Source organism: Castor canadensis, chromosome 17 (genome assembly GCF_047511655.1).
Source record: "Castor canadensis chromosome 17, mCasCan1.hap1v2, whole genome shotgun sequence".
NCBI classification, from domain to species: Eukaryota; Metazoa; Chordata; class Mammalia; order Rodentia; family Castoridae; genus Castor; species Castor canadensis.
Window position 1 is genome coordinate 68,604,186 of NC_133402.1, and position 17,336 is coordinate 68,621,521.

At 48.5% G+C, this 17,336-nt stretch overlaps 1 pseudogene; it reads left to right on the top strand.

Moving 5' to 3' along the window:
- Positions 1–14,000: 14,000 nt before the first annotated feature.
- On the top strand, positions 14,001–14,483 carry LOC109681538 (ubiquitin-conjugating enzyme E2 variant 2 pseudogene; annotated as a pseudogene).
- Positions 14,484–17,336: the final 2,853 nt, after the last annotated feature.

Below are 17,336 nucleotides of genomic sequence, written 5' to 3' on the forward strand. Positions count from 1 at the left end.
AAGAAGACTGATAAAACTCTGGGTCCCCACACCCCACCCCACCCCCGGCAGACATCTTTCTACTTCCTCTCCCTGAGTCTCACAACTGTAGGTCCCTCCTTAAGCGAATCAAACACTGCTTGCCTTCTGGTGACTGCATTATTTCAGTTAGAGAGAGCGCCCTCGGGTCTGTGCCGGCAAGTATGGATCCCGGGTCCTAATTCCACTTGTCTCAGATAGCCATTTCACTATGAAGTTACTTCTCTTCCATCTCTTCTTAGGGGTTTATATGTATTTTTTTTTCTTTTAGTGGGACTGGGGTTTGACCTCAGGGCTTCACACTTGCAAAGCAGGTGCTCTACACTTGAGCCATGCCTGGTTATTTGGAGATGGGATCTTGGTAACTAGTTGCCCAGCCTGGCCTCAAACTGTGATCCTCCCAATTTCAGCCTCCCAAGTAGCTAGGATGACAGGTGTGAGCCACCAGCACTGGGCTGGACATCATTTTGTAAGAACTAAGTGAGAAGGAAGTGCTACCAACGACTGGTAAACTTCACGTCTGCATCATAGCTTCACGTGCAGTGCTTGTGCTTCTGACGGCACACTCCCCCAGCCTGAGGAAAAGCTCATCACATGCTGACGTGACATGGGAAGGCAAAGCCAAGGTCCAAGGATGCTTAGACACTGGCCTCTTGGGGCAGTGGAGCCCCAAGAAAGCTAGCGGATGGCCTTAGTGACAGGAGGCAGGGAGCTGTCCCCTCAGCTCTGGCAGACTCACCCTGAGCCCTTGTTTTGCTGCGTGGACTCCTGCCCCACGCTCGCCAGCAGGCTCCTGCTCCTGCCCTGTCCCTTCTGCTCAGGTTTGTCCAGGTCACCAGAGATGACCTGGGATCACTTCTGCCTTTCCTCTCATCCGCTGTCCTCAGCAGCCTCCCATGGTGGCATGGTGGCTTCTCTTGGCCACTGTGGCACTCCACTTCCCAACCTCTCTATCTCCCATGCAGCTGTTGGTCTGGTCGTCTGTAGTCTCTGACCTCTTAGCAATGAGGTCCCTAGGTTCTGTGGCGACCTCCCCGCCACCATACCGTCACCTTGGGGAGCTCGTGTTGTCTCTTCTGGAACACTTCCTCTGGGTACCCACACCTTATCCCCACTTCAGAAATCTGCTACCTCTCCTGGTCAAACCCTAAGCCAGTGTCGCCCCTCACAGTCCTAATCCCAGTAATATTTCTTAATTTTCCCACAGCACTGTCATCTTCTCACAAATTATAGAATTCACTGCTCTGTCACCAGTACCTAATATATCCGCCATATATACTAGACACTCCACATATACCTAAAAGAAGTGATTCAATTTCCAAGCCAAGAACTGGGACAATTATAGCTGCAGCACTTCCTTCTGCCAGTGAACTTTGGATCTATCTACTTATCTATTACCCTATCCATCCATCCTCTATCAGCTACCTCTTTATCATCTATCATCTATCAATTATCTATCCACTTATCATTTGTCTCTGTCCATACCTATCATCTACCTACCTATCTATCTATCATCTATCTAACTACCTGTCTAGATATAGGTATATAATTTTCTTGTAGAACTGGGGACTCAACCTAGGGCCTCGAAAGTGCTAAGAGAGCACCCCACCACTGAAAGTGCTGACTTGGTGGGCAGGGATGTGGATGGAGGGGAAGGAGACTCTCGTTAGAAGGGGCCTGAGAGCCACATCTGCTGGTGTGGCATCGGGGAGGTTAAGCTCAGAATATATTTCCCACAACTGTAGTGAACTGTAGTAATCACAACTGTACTCCAAGCTCAAATATTTGACTTATTTATTTTTGGCAGTACTGGGGCTTGAACTCAGGGCCTTGCATTGCTAGGCACACGATCTCCCTTTTGCCCCGTGCATCCCCAACACCAAACATTTGACTTTTAAAAACCCCATTTCCACATGAACCATTAGAAATGTAGGGTTGCCCACACCGATTCTAAACAAAGCAAAGTGAAAACCCCGAATTCTCCCTGTAACATTGTGTGCCTTGACTTTTCAGAGGGACCAACTTTCTGGGCTTTCCTGAGGCCCACACCTCCTGTAAGACAGGCACACACATCCCAGGGGTGCCGGCCACGGCGGGAAAAGGAAGTACCACTTCGTATCTGTGAACAGCGTGCCCTAGGACACAATTTCTCTTCTGTTATTACACTAACCACAAAGCAGCAGAAGTAGCAGTAACAGAGTGGTAGGTCCCAGAGGGGTCGGTGACACTTAACTGGTTTCACGTGTTGTCCACGCTGGTCTGCCTCAGCCTCCCGTGCTAGGGTCACCAGCCTGAGCCACCGCTCCTGGCTCGAATGCGACGTTTTCTTTTCTTGGGGATGGGCTTGGTCGTGGGATCTCATCACCATTCACGACACTGTGTCCCAAGAAATTTGCTGACCAAGAAAACGATGATGAAAGGTTGACCCTGTTAACTCTGTCTACTGAGAGTTATTCCTGTTGAATTTCGAAGGTGTCCTTCTCAAACTCTGAGACCTAGTTGCCCTTCAGCTGAATCTGATCAGAGTTGTCAAAGGGACAAAAGACAAAACACCCAGATCAAAACAACCGCACCCGGAGAAGCTGCGCGGCATTTGTGAGGCTCGGGGTTTGATCCCCAGCACTGAAAAAAAAAAAAAAAAAAAGCAACAAAATTTGAACACTACATATCGTGCTATTAAGACGGCTCAAAGGGAAACGACCATTCTTATTTGATTTGAGGGAGGCAACTACTTTTCTCCTTGTCCTTTGATGATTCCTCCTGAATCACTCAGATCGGTGAGATGTCGCTTCTCACAGTTACCCACAAAAAAGTGGTGTTTTATTTTTTCACTTCAACTTCTGTGTCCCTACGAGGCACAGTATTTTCTGAGTGGGGGATGGCTGTTGTGTGGGTTTGAAAGCGTGCTTAGGGAAAGTCCACAGGAACGCACAGGCATAAACAATGAAACCATACGAGAGAAAATTTGAGAACTGCTTTCCCAGGGGTCAAAGACTTCGCTTTCCTGTGATCATAGCATCGCTGATCAATCACTGATCACTTACCAGCAAAGGGCCGGTCTGGTTAACACTTCTCACTAACTCCGAGTCCCGTGGAACTTCCATTTCTATGATCTCACTTTGAAGGCTGGAGGAAAGAAGGGAACTGAAAAGGAAGCAAGGACAGAGAGAGGCTGTGCACAGACTGCTCAAAGAACAACTCTTGGGAATGTGCAGATGGATAAAGGGGGCCACCTCCCAAGCAACAGCAGCTGTGTTGAGCCAAGGAAGCCATCAGTGGAGCCTGGGGTCAACGTTAACTTGTTCCTCTGAACTTCTTCAAGGTGCTGCAGCAAGTCCGGAGAAAACCCTGCAGCACAGAGCGAAAGGATTTGTGTACCAAAGGAAATGAGACTTTGGCTGGGTGCCCTCTGCCACCCACGAGGTGAAGGACAAGGGTGTCCCAGACGCAAAAGACTTTAGTTTCCTGAACAGGTGTGTGGAGGGGGCGGAGGAGCGCTCTCAGTGTGAGGTGACATAAAAACCCAAATGGGGTTTGGAAACAGGATGCAGGTACTGAGTGCCCTCAGATTTCCTGTCCCCACTGTAAATCAAGGAACGCCATCCTCACTCTGGACAGAGCGAGACTGTCATATCAGCTGGGCACCAGTGGCTCATGTCTGCAATCCTAGCTACTCAGAGATCAGAAAGGTCACTGTTCAAAGCCAGCCCAGGCAAACAGCCCATGAGACCCTATCTCAAAAAAACCCATCACAAAAAAGGGCTGGTGGAGTGGCTCAAGGGGCAGAGCGCCTGCCTAGCAAGCCTGAGGCCCTGAGCTCAAACCCCAGTATCAGAAAACAAGCAAAACAAAACAAAACAACAAAACCATCACAATACACAGAAAATAAAAAATACAGCCAGAAAGCAAGATGTAGTCAGAGAATTCACTGGCCTCTGTTAAAAGGGCACGGGAGCCGGGCACCATGGCTCACGCCTGTAACCTCAGCTACTTGGGAGGCAGAGATCAGGAGGATCGCGGTTCAAAGCCAGCCTGGGCAAATAGTCTGTGAGACCCTATCTCGATAAACCCTTCACAAAAATAGGGCTGGTGGAGTGGCTCAAGGTGTAAGCCCTGAGTTCAAACCCCAGTACTGAAAAAAGAAAAAAAAAGAGCAGGTTGGTTAAGGTTAATTTGCACAAATGCATGGAATTTCCAAACACTAGATGGCTGTCTGCTGTCCTTCTTCAAATATCCTCCCTGCCCTCCGTCCTTCTGTGGACTCCGCCGAGCACGCGGGGTCCTGCTTCCTTCGTCCCCCTCTCGTCCCCTCCTCCGGTCTCTCGACCTCACCACGTCCTCGGTAATTCTCACAGCATGTGTAAGATGCCGGCGCCAAGCCGCATCTCCGTCCAGTGCTTTGAGGAAGTCTGTCCTGTGGTCTGTGTGCCTTGCTACCTGCGGTTGTTGCTGGAACCTGGGTGCCAACGCTGGAAGTCACACGCTCCGCCTCCCCGCGGGCCGTTTCTTTTCCTTTGTGTGTTGAGTTTTTCTTTGTCCGTTTTTGCTTCTTGGCTGTAGCTGTGCGGTGGGCGATGGACTCCAGGTCTTTCCTGAGCCCTCCCCTGGGCCTGCGGGTGACCGGTGACTTCGTCCACCACTGGTTGACTTTGAACGTGCTAGTCTTCAGTATTGAGCGAGCGCAGGGCGGGGTGGCCATCCTTTAAGCCTCCTGAGACTGCTTCCGAAGGGAGGCAGCAGTGGGAGGCTCGGCGCAGAACAGAGACTGACCGCTGCCTCTTCTCTTGACTTTCTGGGATCGGAAGCACCAGTGGTGGATCGGAGCACAGATGCCGGTATTTGGAGGACAAAGTCCCTGTGCCTCACAGGGCTCCCGTGCTGTGCACAGGTCACGCCCGGAGCCCGTGCTGGTGGCCGAGGGCGGAGGTGCAGAGGGAAATGGGGGGAGCTGTGTATATGAGAGTGGTACAGTGCCTGCCCAGCACGTGCAAGGCCCCGAGTTCAATGCCAGTAGCACCAATAAATAAATAAATCAACCAATAAATAGGTGAAACTGACTGAACCAGGCTTGGCCGGGAATTTGCAGGCCCTTAAGAGACTTCAGAGCCCCAGAGAGAGGGCAGGTGCAGGCGTCCTCCACATGGGGGAACAGCGGCTATGCTTCCTGCCTGTCGTCCTTCCAGAGCCTCCTGCTAACAACACAAAACCCCAGCTCTTCACTGCAGAAAATTTCACTAATGAGCAGTAGGAAAGAGGGGGATGTGGTGACTCTTGTGCACCCACCACAGCTTCACCAGCACCACCTACCCCACCCCGGATTTCATACGTGGCTTCTTGCCTGTCTCTTCCCTGGCTCTGGCTCCCCGAACCCCTTCTGCTCCAGCTTCAGGAACCACAGGACCCTGTAGATAGCTCACTAACAGACTCTTTTCATATACTCCTCCCCGACACCCAAATTTCTTCCTCCCTTCCTCTCCCCTTCTTTCTTCTTTTTTCCGGAAATATGGGGTTTGAACTCAGGGCCTCACACTTGCTAGGCAGGTGCTCTACCACTTGAACCATGTCCCTAGTCCCAAACTTCTTTAAAAGAAAGAAAAAAAAATGCAGCCTTCAATCCCTCTGATGGTTTGAGAACTTGATGGGAGACAGAAACCATCTCCCCAACGACGTGCACACCTTTGTGAGCACTTTCATGAGACTGGCGGAAACCTGGATTCCAGGACCCCAGTTAAGAACCCCAGCTTTGGTCTTCCCTTAAAGGCTGGTCCCCTTCCTGGGCACCAAGCTGTGGTCCCCCTTCACAGATGCAAACAATCGTCAGGCTGGGAGGGGGGCATCCACTCTTTCTGCTGTTATCTTGTGTTAACCTGACACGAAGCTGTGTGCCTGCAACAGTTTTCATATAAACCCCAAGCTGAAGTGGTGGTACACACCTGTAATCCCATCCACTTGGGAGACTGAGGCAAGAGGATCAGGAGTTCAAAGCCAGCTTGGGCAAGCTCATCTCCTTTCCTCCTCCCCCCACCCACTCCAAATAAATGAACCATATAAACTTTGTGTTACTTATTTGAATATTTTTCTGACCCTTTGAAGTAAATTAATACCAACTCCAAAAGTCCTAAAATGTACTTTAAACATACCTGCATCAGCACACCCTACTCCAGCCTCCTTTACCATTCATTCATTTTGGCAGTACTGAGGTTTGAACTCAGGACTTTGTGCTTGTTAGGCAGGCACTCTACCACTTGCTCACACCTCCAGCCCTTTTGCTTTATTTTTCAGATAGGGTCTCATGGTTTTGCCCAGGGCTGGCTACCTACGCTTCCCAAGTAGCTGGGAGCACAGGTGCATGCTGACACACCTGGCTTATGAGTTGAGATGAGGTCTCACTAACTTTTTCCCAGGGATCACCTCAAACTGCTATCCTCCCAATCTCTGCCTCCTGAGTAGCTGGGATTACAGGCGTGAGCTAACACGCCCAGCTCTTCCTATTCTTTTATCAATGGATTTTCATGAAATGCAAGAAGGAGTATACTAACAGATCTGCAGATGGGCTGAAGTTAAGTGGGAAATTACTAAGTCAGTGTTCATGCTTTCTGCCCCAGGCTCAGTTCACACTTGGTTCTGCTGTTTGCTCACCCCTGCATGCCTGGGGTGGGCCAACTGCTGATGTCAACTCACCTTCCACAGAAGGCTTGTTCAGCCCCTTGGGTGTTCCCTGAACCCTTGTCCCCGATTCTTCCTCTAAAGTCTGACCTCAGCTCTGGCCTTACATCATGATCACTTGAGGTTTAAACTGAAGTCCTGTATGCATACGTGTCACTGGCAAGTGAGAGAACCCTGTTCTAAAAGCTGTGTGCAAGACGTTGATACTGTACTAGTGAGGGGAGCCTGGGAGACACTGAGATTGTCTCACAGCTCCTAATTCATGAAGACATACAGACTTTTGGCAGCACTGGGGTTTGAACTCAGGACCTTGCATTTGCTAGGCAGTTGCTCTACCACTTAAGCCACTCCATCAGCCCTGTTTTGTGTTGGATATTTTTGAGAGGGTCTCACAAACTATTTGCCCAGGGCTGGCTTTGAACCAGGATCCTCCTGATCTCAGCCTCCTAAGTAACTAGGATTATAGGTGTGAGCCACCATGCCTGGCTTAGTTAGACTTTTAAAGTGATGAAAAGACAGGAAAATTCCAACAGGAACTCAACATAAGACACTCTTCTCAGGTGATATTTAAAGTCTATTACTGTGACCTTCCATTTAATTCCTGATGTAACACAGAGTTGTTGGCTTAACAACTCTATGTTGTTGGGATATGCTAATAAACATCTTATTTTAATTATATTGTGAAAGTAACACATCCAGTTTGTAAACTTTTTTTTTTTTTTTGTGGGACTGGGGTTTGAATTCAGGGCTTCGCACTTGCAAAGCAGGTGCTCTACTGCTTGAGCCACACCTCCAGTCCATTTGGCTCTGATTAATTTGGAGATGGGGTCTCGAGAGTTATTTGCCCAGGCTGGCCTCAAACCTCTATCCTCCTGATCTCAGTCTCCCGAGTAGCTAGGAGGCTGGAGTTGCTGTGCTTGGTCTATTTTTAGGTTTTAGGGGGAATCTCCATACTGATTTTCAGAGTAGCTGCACTAATTCACATCCTTTCCACACTATATAAGGATTTCAACCTCCTTCTTAGGGGTGTTTCCTGTTCCATTTTCCCCAGTTCTTCCTTAAGGTACAGTTCACACTGCAACTGCTGAATCCCGACTACAAGTATTAGTTGATTGTACTGAAGGTGTAGAGATAAAAGCAGGAAAGCACCCTGCAGTTCTTCCGAATTGTGGCTTCCATCAGAGTGTGCACGCTCACAGGCAGCCATGCCATGGTGGGCCAGATTTCCTGCCACGCACGGGCCTTGAGCTTGCCTCTCCCAAGTGGGAACCCATGCCCGAATTCCAGCAGGCCCCTCAGAGAAAAGAGTGTGTCCCAATGTGTATCAACGTCCTCCACGGTTGTCACCTCCAAATAACACTGCGAGTGTCACTCCTTTTTGGAGGGTGACTTTTCTCTTTTGTTCAGTATATCCCTTCTAGTCTGGGTTCTTCTCCATTACAGTGAGGGTACCCTTCTGTGACTCAGCACGGGTCACACCCAGCAGAATCCAGGCCAGCTCGTTAGGTCACAGGGCCCCTGGATGACACCTTGCCTCAAATCCCAGACTCGCTTTGGATTTCCTGTGAGCCATCCCTTAAATGAAAGCATCAACCCGGTGCTGTAAGAACAGGGGTCATTCTGGGAAGGTAGGTGCAGCCTGACCCCCTGCAGCTGGGTCCATGGTTGTGAGGAGAGCGCCATCTGAAGACCATCTTCCCTGCAGTCACTGTTCCCATACACTGTAGAGCATGGCCACACCTCCACTGGACAAGCTCCTTCCCAGGAATGACGGTGAGTGTGTGGGGGGGGAGGGGAGGTGGGATGAGAGAAAACTGGCCCCCGGTTGCTTGTTACTGGAACTCAGTGATGGTTCCCGGGGGCTTTGTTATGCCCTTCTATCTACTTCCCTGTAAGTTTGCAACTTCCATGACTAAACACAAAATGACTGCACCGGGAAGGCCTTACTCTGGTGTCCACGTCACCACAAGGTCCCCATTGCACTTGGGCACTTGCAGCCCCACAAGGGGTTCAGCCTCGACTCCACACATAGGCTTCCTCCCGCCACAGATGACTACAGAGCCTGGAGGGCCAATACTCGCTCACACTCACATTGTAGCTACTGAGCTGACATCACCCAAGCGCTGTCTCCAGGGATAGCCGGAGGGTGACAGTCCTGCTGGAGCCACGCTGCTCTTCAGTGTCTGCAGGGCTGTGTGCAGCTGCTCAGTACAGACAGAGGACTCTAGATGGGAAAAGAAATTCCACCTGTGCTTTTTATGACTTTTTTTTGGAAGGGAGTTTTGAACTCAGGTCCTCATAATTGCTAGGTAGGCACTCTACACTCCACCAGCTCTATGTCTCTTTTTATTTTATGTATTTATTTATTCACTGGTAGCACTGGGGTTTGAACGAGGGCCTCGCCACTTAGTAGGCAGGTGCTCTACCACTTGAGCCACTCCACCGGCCCTGTTTTATGACAGGTTTTTTTTTTTTTTCCAAGATAGAGTGTCGAGAACTATTTCCCAGGCTGGCTTCGAACTGTGATCCTCCTGATCTCTGCCTCCTGAGTAGCCGGGATTACAGGCGTGAGCCTCCAGAGCCTGGCTATGCATATTTTTTTAAAAAAAGGATTTCACCACGTAATTCAATGAGGAGGAGCCTGGTGAGGGCAGTTTGAATGACTGGCCACTAGGATGGGGTAGCATCTCTAGTCTCAGGAAGATTTGTGGCAGGACCTCATTCTGGAAGTAACTCAGGAACTCCAGTGTTGGCATACATAGACCCAGTGAGACTCCAAGGGCTACTGAATGACAATTAATGAACTTGCAACCAGAAACATAATGCAAGTCCATGCTGGCTGACTAGCACACTTTCTATAGGTGAAAGCTGTTTATGCAGAACCAAATTATAACCGGAAGGGCACTGGGGGACGGCAAGGCTAAGAATGCGAGCTTCAGCAAGGCAGGCTGTTATCCCCTGGGAATCAGTGGAGGGAGGAGGCTTTTAGGGGCCTTTGTGTGGGGGGTGGTGTTTGCTCTTGGCATATATAACTAAAAGGCACATCCAAAATTCTAATTCAATAATTATTTTTAGGAAAATGCAAGTCCTGTTGCTTTCTTCATTAAAAACTTGAAAGTAAAGCTCAGTTCGATGTTCCTGGATGGTGCCTGGCTGGAAGGCAGGAGCTACAGAGCAGGCTGTCTGCAGCATCTAAGATGTTTCAATCTTTCCAAATGAGGCAAGAAAACATTTTTACTGAGATGCTAAACAAGTCTACATGGAGCAATTTAACACAGGCAGGATCCAAATCTAAGCTTCTGTTTCAAGTTTTCTCTCACTGACTTTTGCGATGGAAAGTCATATTCAGTGGTTATCAGTCACTAGCTGAGGAAGTGATGCAGCAGTGCATGCAGGTCACTTTGAAAGTACCACGTGCTGTGCGGTATACACAGTAGTCTTGAAAATTACAGCCGCACTTCAGTGACCAGGTTCTGCAGACAGCCTAGAGCACTGCAGCGGTCTGAGACACTCGGAGGTCTTTTTCCTTTCCAAAGGACTCCATTTTCATCTGGGGATTGCTGTGGTTTCTGGATGAGGACTCCAGTCCAATCCTGCATCCCACATGAGGAGCAACTGGTTTTGACCTAAACCAGCCAAATCAGAGTGAACTGGATCGAACTTTCTAACGGTGCTAATGATTCAAAGACAGACTGCCTTTCTGGGCACCTCCAGCAGCCATCTTTGGTCCAAAGGAGGGCCTAAGTTAAGAGAAGGCCACGGCCAAGAAAGACAGGCAGGAGAAATAGAAAGGCAGGGGTCACTGGGCTCATCCCTAAGCCACTGGATCAAGTTTGCCTGAAACCAACACTACCTTTGGACCTGACGGCTCTGTGTCTAAGCCATTTTCAGTGGCAGTTGGAGCACTGGGCGGATCAGGACACTGCTGAGGTGACTGATTTGATTTCCTCTTCTCCAATAAGTTTATACATCAGTCAGTGAAGTGAGCCATCAAGAAGAGGCTGTGGTAACTACACGATCTTAAACTTGTACTTTTAAGAACTGTACGTCACAATCACGTGAAGAGACTTCATAGATCCTGATTAAATCAGAAGTCTGCAAAGATGGGTTCAGGAACCAGGTCTGAGATTCTAACAGGTAGCTTCAGCTGAGAGCCCTGGTCCATGTCCCTCAGGGCAACCTGGGCACGAAGTGTTCCAAGTACGTCACTCCACAAAGAGGTGGAGAAGAAAACAAGGTGGCTGACTGACAGCTTGTAGTGAATGCAAACCACACTTGTACGACAGGAAGGCACGAGTGCACATTTTGTTCTCTGCTCCACAGTTCCCTCCTTCCTCCCCCTTCCCCTTTCTTCCTTCATAGAAACTCATCACACACCATCACAGGAACAGACGCCATGGCAAACCAGAAGGGTCCTTATAGCCCGGGAAAAACAGCAAATTAATCTAGCAGTTAACAGTAAGACCTGGGGAGCCATGGTAAGGACAGCATGGGGCACGGTGTGCACAGGGAGAGGGCTCCTGGCTACTTGAGAGGTGATGGAGGACAGCCAGATCGAGGAAGCATCAGGTTCAATGCCTCAGAAAGGAAGGAACAGAAGAGCCCAGCAGGGGAAGGGAGAATAACCCTAGACAGGGCAGCTGAGCATAATGCGGGACCTGGATGGCGAAAGACTTCACAAACCACGCTAATACACTTGGCCTTCATCCCAACAGCAGTGTAAGTCAACTGCAGGGTTATGAGCATCCAAAGGATGGGCTCCTCTTTTGGAAAGTGCTTGTGCTGCTGTGTAGGGAGTGCAGTGGGAGAGGCAGTGGACAGGCGCCGTATGAGGGAGACAGGGAACCCAGTTGACTGGAAGCAGACAGAAGCCCAGACAGAATGGTGGACCGAGGAACCTAGGGCACTGTGACTTCAGAGTGGACTAACCTGAGAATTACTGAGAGAGGAAGTGGAAATGACAGGACTTGGTGATGGTCATGGGTGGTGAGTAGGAAGAGAGAAAGCAAAGGTTTCTTGAATACAGAACATCAGAAGAACATAGCTATAGGAGATGAATCTCATTCATCAGACACGGAAGTGAAGCAGTGGGTATGTGTCTCAAACAGAGGATAACGATACGAGCTAAAGATCCAGAGCTGACAGTCACCAGAGAATTGATGGTGACATCTATAGGATGAACCATGGTACCTGGAAGAAATCTGTAGAGAGAAATGGCTTAGGACAAAATTCTGGGGAACACTTAAAAGCAAGAGGAGCGTACGGGAGGCTCTTGCAAAGAAAGGTGAGAACACCGTGTGACACACTGAGAATGCAAAACAGAAGAATGACCAAAGGTGGGGAAGCCCCCAAAAAGGTTGAGGAAAGTTATTTTTAGAGTGATTCACAGTGTCAACTGCTGAAAGCGCAGTAAGAGCACTGAAACCCACAACGTGGGAAGTCCTGGAAGCATTATCAGGAGTGGTCTGGGAAGGGAAGTGAACTTTCTCAGGAAGTTCCCCAGATGGAAAAGAGAGTGTGTGGTGCCTGGAGCGGGATGTGGGCCAAGGGAGGTAAGGATGAGTGAGACTTCCAATGCTCATTTTTTTAATGAAAAAAGATGACTAGATGTTACAGAAGTGTTGGGTACTGGGAAGAATGGGACTCAGAAACGGAGGGGTGGCTCTCCCATGAGCTGAGAGAGAAAGAACCGTCGGGTCAGGGCACAATGGGGACAGTAGGTTTTATGGCTGAGGAAGTGGGACATCCTGTTCAATGGCTCCTCTCTTCCCTGAAGGCGCAGGCCTGGACAGAAAATAAGAGCGGTGGTGGGCAACACACGGGTTTAAGGGGGTGGAGTTTTGAAACAGTTGTTGAGAAGGCGGCAGCTGAGTAGGGAAACTAAGCCAGCCAGGCAGTGCCAAGGGTTTGCTTTGAGATGGACAACCACGAGTGCGCACACTTGGTGTGAGCTGTGTGCTTCTGTGAACTTCCTCAAGTAGGGCTTGGGAGCCATGAACAGAGCACACTGCGTGTACTACTCACTCACTGGTCTTACCTGTTCACTGACTGAACTACCTCAAGCTAGGTACAACTGGCACTGTTTCATCCGATATCTAAGGCACTAATGTTCTTTCTCCAGGAAACCGCCAGAAGACTGAGCCCTAAGGAAGCAATGTTATAGACACATCAGAGAAGACAGTGAGGAGGAGGACAAGCAGGAATAGCAGCGCATGTGGAAGACAACGCCGGCTCAGGATTCTTGATCTCTAATCATGCTGAGGCCTTAGTTATGAATGTGTTGCAGTGTATGTGTTTACCCTAAAATAACACCAACCTTTTAGCTACATAACAGTTTGCTGAGCTGTTACAGAAATTCCATTTATGAAACAAAGTAATTTTACAAAATTAACCTAATCTCATTGTTACACTGGCAACACTGAAGTTACTTAGACCCTAACTTCAGCAGAGAGTGAATTCATTGGACTGTATTAGAAACCCTGCAGAATCAAGGGGTGGACCTACCTGGTCCTTGAAGAATAAGACCGGGAACAGCTTCAGGTGGCAGTGGAACAGATCAGGATGCCACTAAACAGCCTTGTGTCCACCAGTCTAACTGCTGGGCTTCAGAGTCCCAGGAGAGACACTTTCAGGCTCCCTGTGATAGCGGAGGGCATGGCCCTTTGCCTGACCATCCTAGCAAATGCCTCCACTTACACACAGGTGAGCCTCTCTCCGTCCGCTCACACGCAGAGCTCCGCACCTGCTCTCACCTGCTGTGCTTTCTGCTTCTTTCAGCAAGGTGCATCAGAGAGAGCAGTGCAGAATTAAATAGTACGAAAGGAACTGGAGTATCCAAACAGAAAATTATTGTCATAAAAAGGGCAGGAAGCACTGACATGCTGCAGTATGGAAGAACTTGCAGAACTTTCTCTGAGGAGGAAGAAGCCAGACCCCAAAGGTTGCATAGCATATAATCCCACTTATGTGAACCGTGAAGAACAGGCAACAGAGAATGGCTTCCCAGCTTTCTGGACAGAAAGGAGATGAAGATCCATTGTTAAGGATGGCAATTTCTTTGGAGGATGATGAGTTCTGTAACCAGACAGTAGCAAAATGGCTGCAAACCATGCAAACACACTCAAAACCACTCAATCATACACTTTGAAAGTCTACTTTCATGTTATAACTTGTATTTCAATACAAATAATTTTTTAAAGGGAGGGGGTTTAATGAGAGGTTTGGTATAGGAAGGAATTGCTCTAAGGGCCTACAAAAAGCATGAGATTAGGTGTCATTGTCCTGGCAGACAGAGGGCAGAAGAAAAAAGCACATCCGGGTGGTGGGCGCTGTGTTGGGCTGCAAGAGAGGATGGTAGTCTCCACAGGAGCGGGAGTTCCTCAGGACTTTCTCTTGCTGGAAGAACTTGAAGAACAAAAAGGAGTAGACAATGGCAGAGTTTGCTGAACATATGACACTTACAAGGTGGACAAGCATGATTACTGGGCTACCAAGGACAAAATACGAAAACAGAGTATTATAGTCTAAAGTAGCACGGGAACCTAAATACTCAGAAGCTCCTCCATCTGTGAGACGCGTGACACAATTAATCTGAATGGAATGGCAGATGCTCGGAGCGTACCAGGGCGGCAACATGGTGACCTTCATACAGCATTAAAGTTGAACTTGAAGAGTCAAGACATCCAATGATGTCCAAAGAAACACTACGCTTCACAGCCATGAGAAGGACAAACACACAATTGGAGCGGATCTCAAATATGTATTCAATCAGCAACCTTCACCTCACCCTGATGTCTTGATTAAGTATCGCAATGCAAATACCCACACATTAAGAGAATTCCAGCTGGTAAACATGACCTGGACATTTGCCAGAAAATATTTGACATACACACACTCACTGTGTTTTCAGGCAATAGGAGGAAAAATGCGGCCGAATGTCTTTCTCCTGTCAAGACACTGTGGGAGCGCTCCAGAGTTGAGGTGTGTGAGACGAAAGCATGACCAGCAGTGTTAGAACGCGTGTGCGTGTCCGCCATGTGACCCCTGGAGGGGGAGAACAGACACACAAGCTTCACCCAGCTTGCTCAGTGATGGGCAGCAACTGGATGTGGTTAAAGAAGCAGGCACAGTGCTGGCGTGCGCAGTAACTGTGAGCAGTATTGACCCTATGTCAGGATTGCTTTGAGACCTGTATTTATGATAAAAAGATATGGGGGGGGTGAATTTCTGTTGGGAGACGCTCCTGTGTGACACATGCAACAGACAGTCCTTGTTTAATAACCCATGCACTTAAGAAAAAACAATGCAGGTAATTACGTCCTTGAGAACACAAACATGAAAACAGGTTTTGACATCCCACAAGGTAAGTCACTTTTCCTTTTTGAAGAGTACGTGTTCTTTTTTTTTAGGTAGTAAGAAAGTCACTTCAGCCTGAGGCTCACTCTTAGCAGTTTTACTATGTTGCAGCACTATACGCCAAGCTTTGTAGGAATTCCTTACTTATTTAGAATAAAGATACACAGTTTGCAGCCCTTGACAGAAAATCCATCCTCACCATCTACACTTGCCCCAGCAAGGCTCAGACCTCCCTGGGCTTTCATTTCCTCATGCTGTGACTTTTCGTCTGTGTTTTGGTCTTTGAGTCAGCCTCGAGTGCCTGCATTCTGTGAACTAAGCACATTCCTTCAAAACCATAGGCATCTACTTCTCCTGGATTTGTGACAATCACAGCACTGTCCTGCAGGTAAAAAGAACTGCTTGCTTTTTCCACCGCACCTCTGATTACGTCAGGGAACCCCGCTTCCAGGGAAGAGAATACAGTGTAGCTTCTGTCACCTTCCCACATCCAGGTATTCCCCTGGCGCTCAGTGGTGACTTCAGGTTTCCTCTGCACAGGTCCACAGCTCTTACCACCAAATCCTACTACAGCTATGCCTGCGTGCATGGCAGTGGCTTCAAGGAAAGCACTTTCACAGACCACACCTGGGGGCCCTTTCCTCGGAGCACCCCAGAAGATCCTTCCTGCAGCCTTACTAAGGAACTGCACTTAACTGTCGTGGAGGGTGCGATGGCTCCAGGGCACCCTCCACTCCAAGAGGGTCAGGACATCATCCTTCCTCAGCCGTGCAGCAGGAATCACTCCTAAATATTCCACAAAATCGAGTCTGGGCTGTGCAAAGAGAAAAAGGTTCACAATTTGCTCTTTCTTCTGACTATACGATGCCCAGAGAAAGAGGATTATAGCCCTGTGTGAAAGCAAAGAGTCAGAAAGTTAACATGAGAGGTAAAGGACCTCAGATGGTCCGCAAGAAAGGCATGAATCCTTTTTTCTGTGTTGTTTCTTTTTAGCTGGCTGCAGGGCAGACTTTCTTTAATGACAGACAAGGCCTTTGGCACTAAGAAATACTGATTGAAGTTCAAGTACAATAAGCGAGGCACTGGAGGCTCATGCCTGTAATTCTAGCTATTTGGAAGGCTGAGATTGGGAGGATCAAGGCTTGAGGTCCGCCCAGGCAAACAGTATAAGGTACCTCATCTCCCAAGTAATCAGAGCAAAATGGACTGGAGGTGTGGCTCAAGCAATAAGAGCACCTGCTTTGCAAGCGTGAAACCCTGGGTTCAAACTCTGGTTCCACTTAAAAAAAAAAGATTCCCCTTAAAGGCCACATACTGTACTGAACTTTGAAGCTCCCACCCATGCACCCTCTACACACTTTTTTAAAGGAAGAACTTTCCTTGGCTCACAGATTCAGTCCATGGCCGCCTGGCCGTGTGCCTGGGCAGAACATCATGGCGAAGGGAACGTGTGAAAGAGGGTGGGCAGAAATTTGGCTTTTTCTTTTTTTTTTAAGACCAGGGTTTTGTTTTTATGTAGCCTGGGCTGGTCTCAAATTCTTGATTCTCCTTCCTCAGAATCCTGAGTGCTAGAATTACAGGCATGCACCTCTACACACAGCCTTAATGGTTTTCAAATCTTCCTTAGCATCAAACTCATTTTTTGGCTCTCAAAGACGCATTATATTTTCAAGGTAACTTCACCACCTTTGCTAGGTGCTGCTTTAAATGTGCACAAGCCTGGAAACATCAACAGCAAGGCATGTTGATGAAATTCTGTGAAATACTTAAGACTTCCAATAAGTGAGGGACATACAGATTTTGTGATACCTATCTCAGTCTGTGCTCAGAGCTGTGCTCCACGATGTCCGTGTTTTGGCTCTGGGTCACGGAGGATAGGGCTCTTAATCTAAACATGAGTCAGCCGGTCTTGGAAAAGTTCAGTATACTCCTAATCCAGAAAGCTTGAAGGAAATTTTTGGCAGCTACAGATGTCAAGGCACAGAGTCATGGGTCACACTGGAGAAGCAGACTGCATGTGCAGAGAATTCTGTTCACACACAAGTTCCAGAAAATGTCAAGTGTGCCATGACACAGCAAGGCAGGTCAGGGCACAGGCTGCAGGATGTCTAAACAAGAAACAGAGGCGGCTCTCGTGAGCCTGATGACACAGTGAGCTTCGGGTTCTGAAGAGGCAGGCAGACTGTGTCCACCTCATTGTCCCCCGAAAGGCAAATAAGTCAGAAAGCACATCACATAACAGGAACAGAGAGAGGCCAAGGGTGTCTGAGTCAGGTGAAACTCCAGCATGAGTTTTC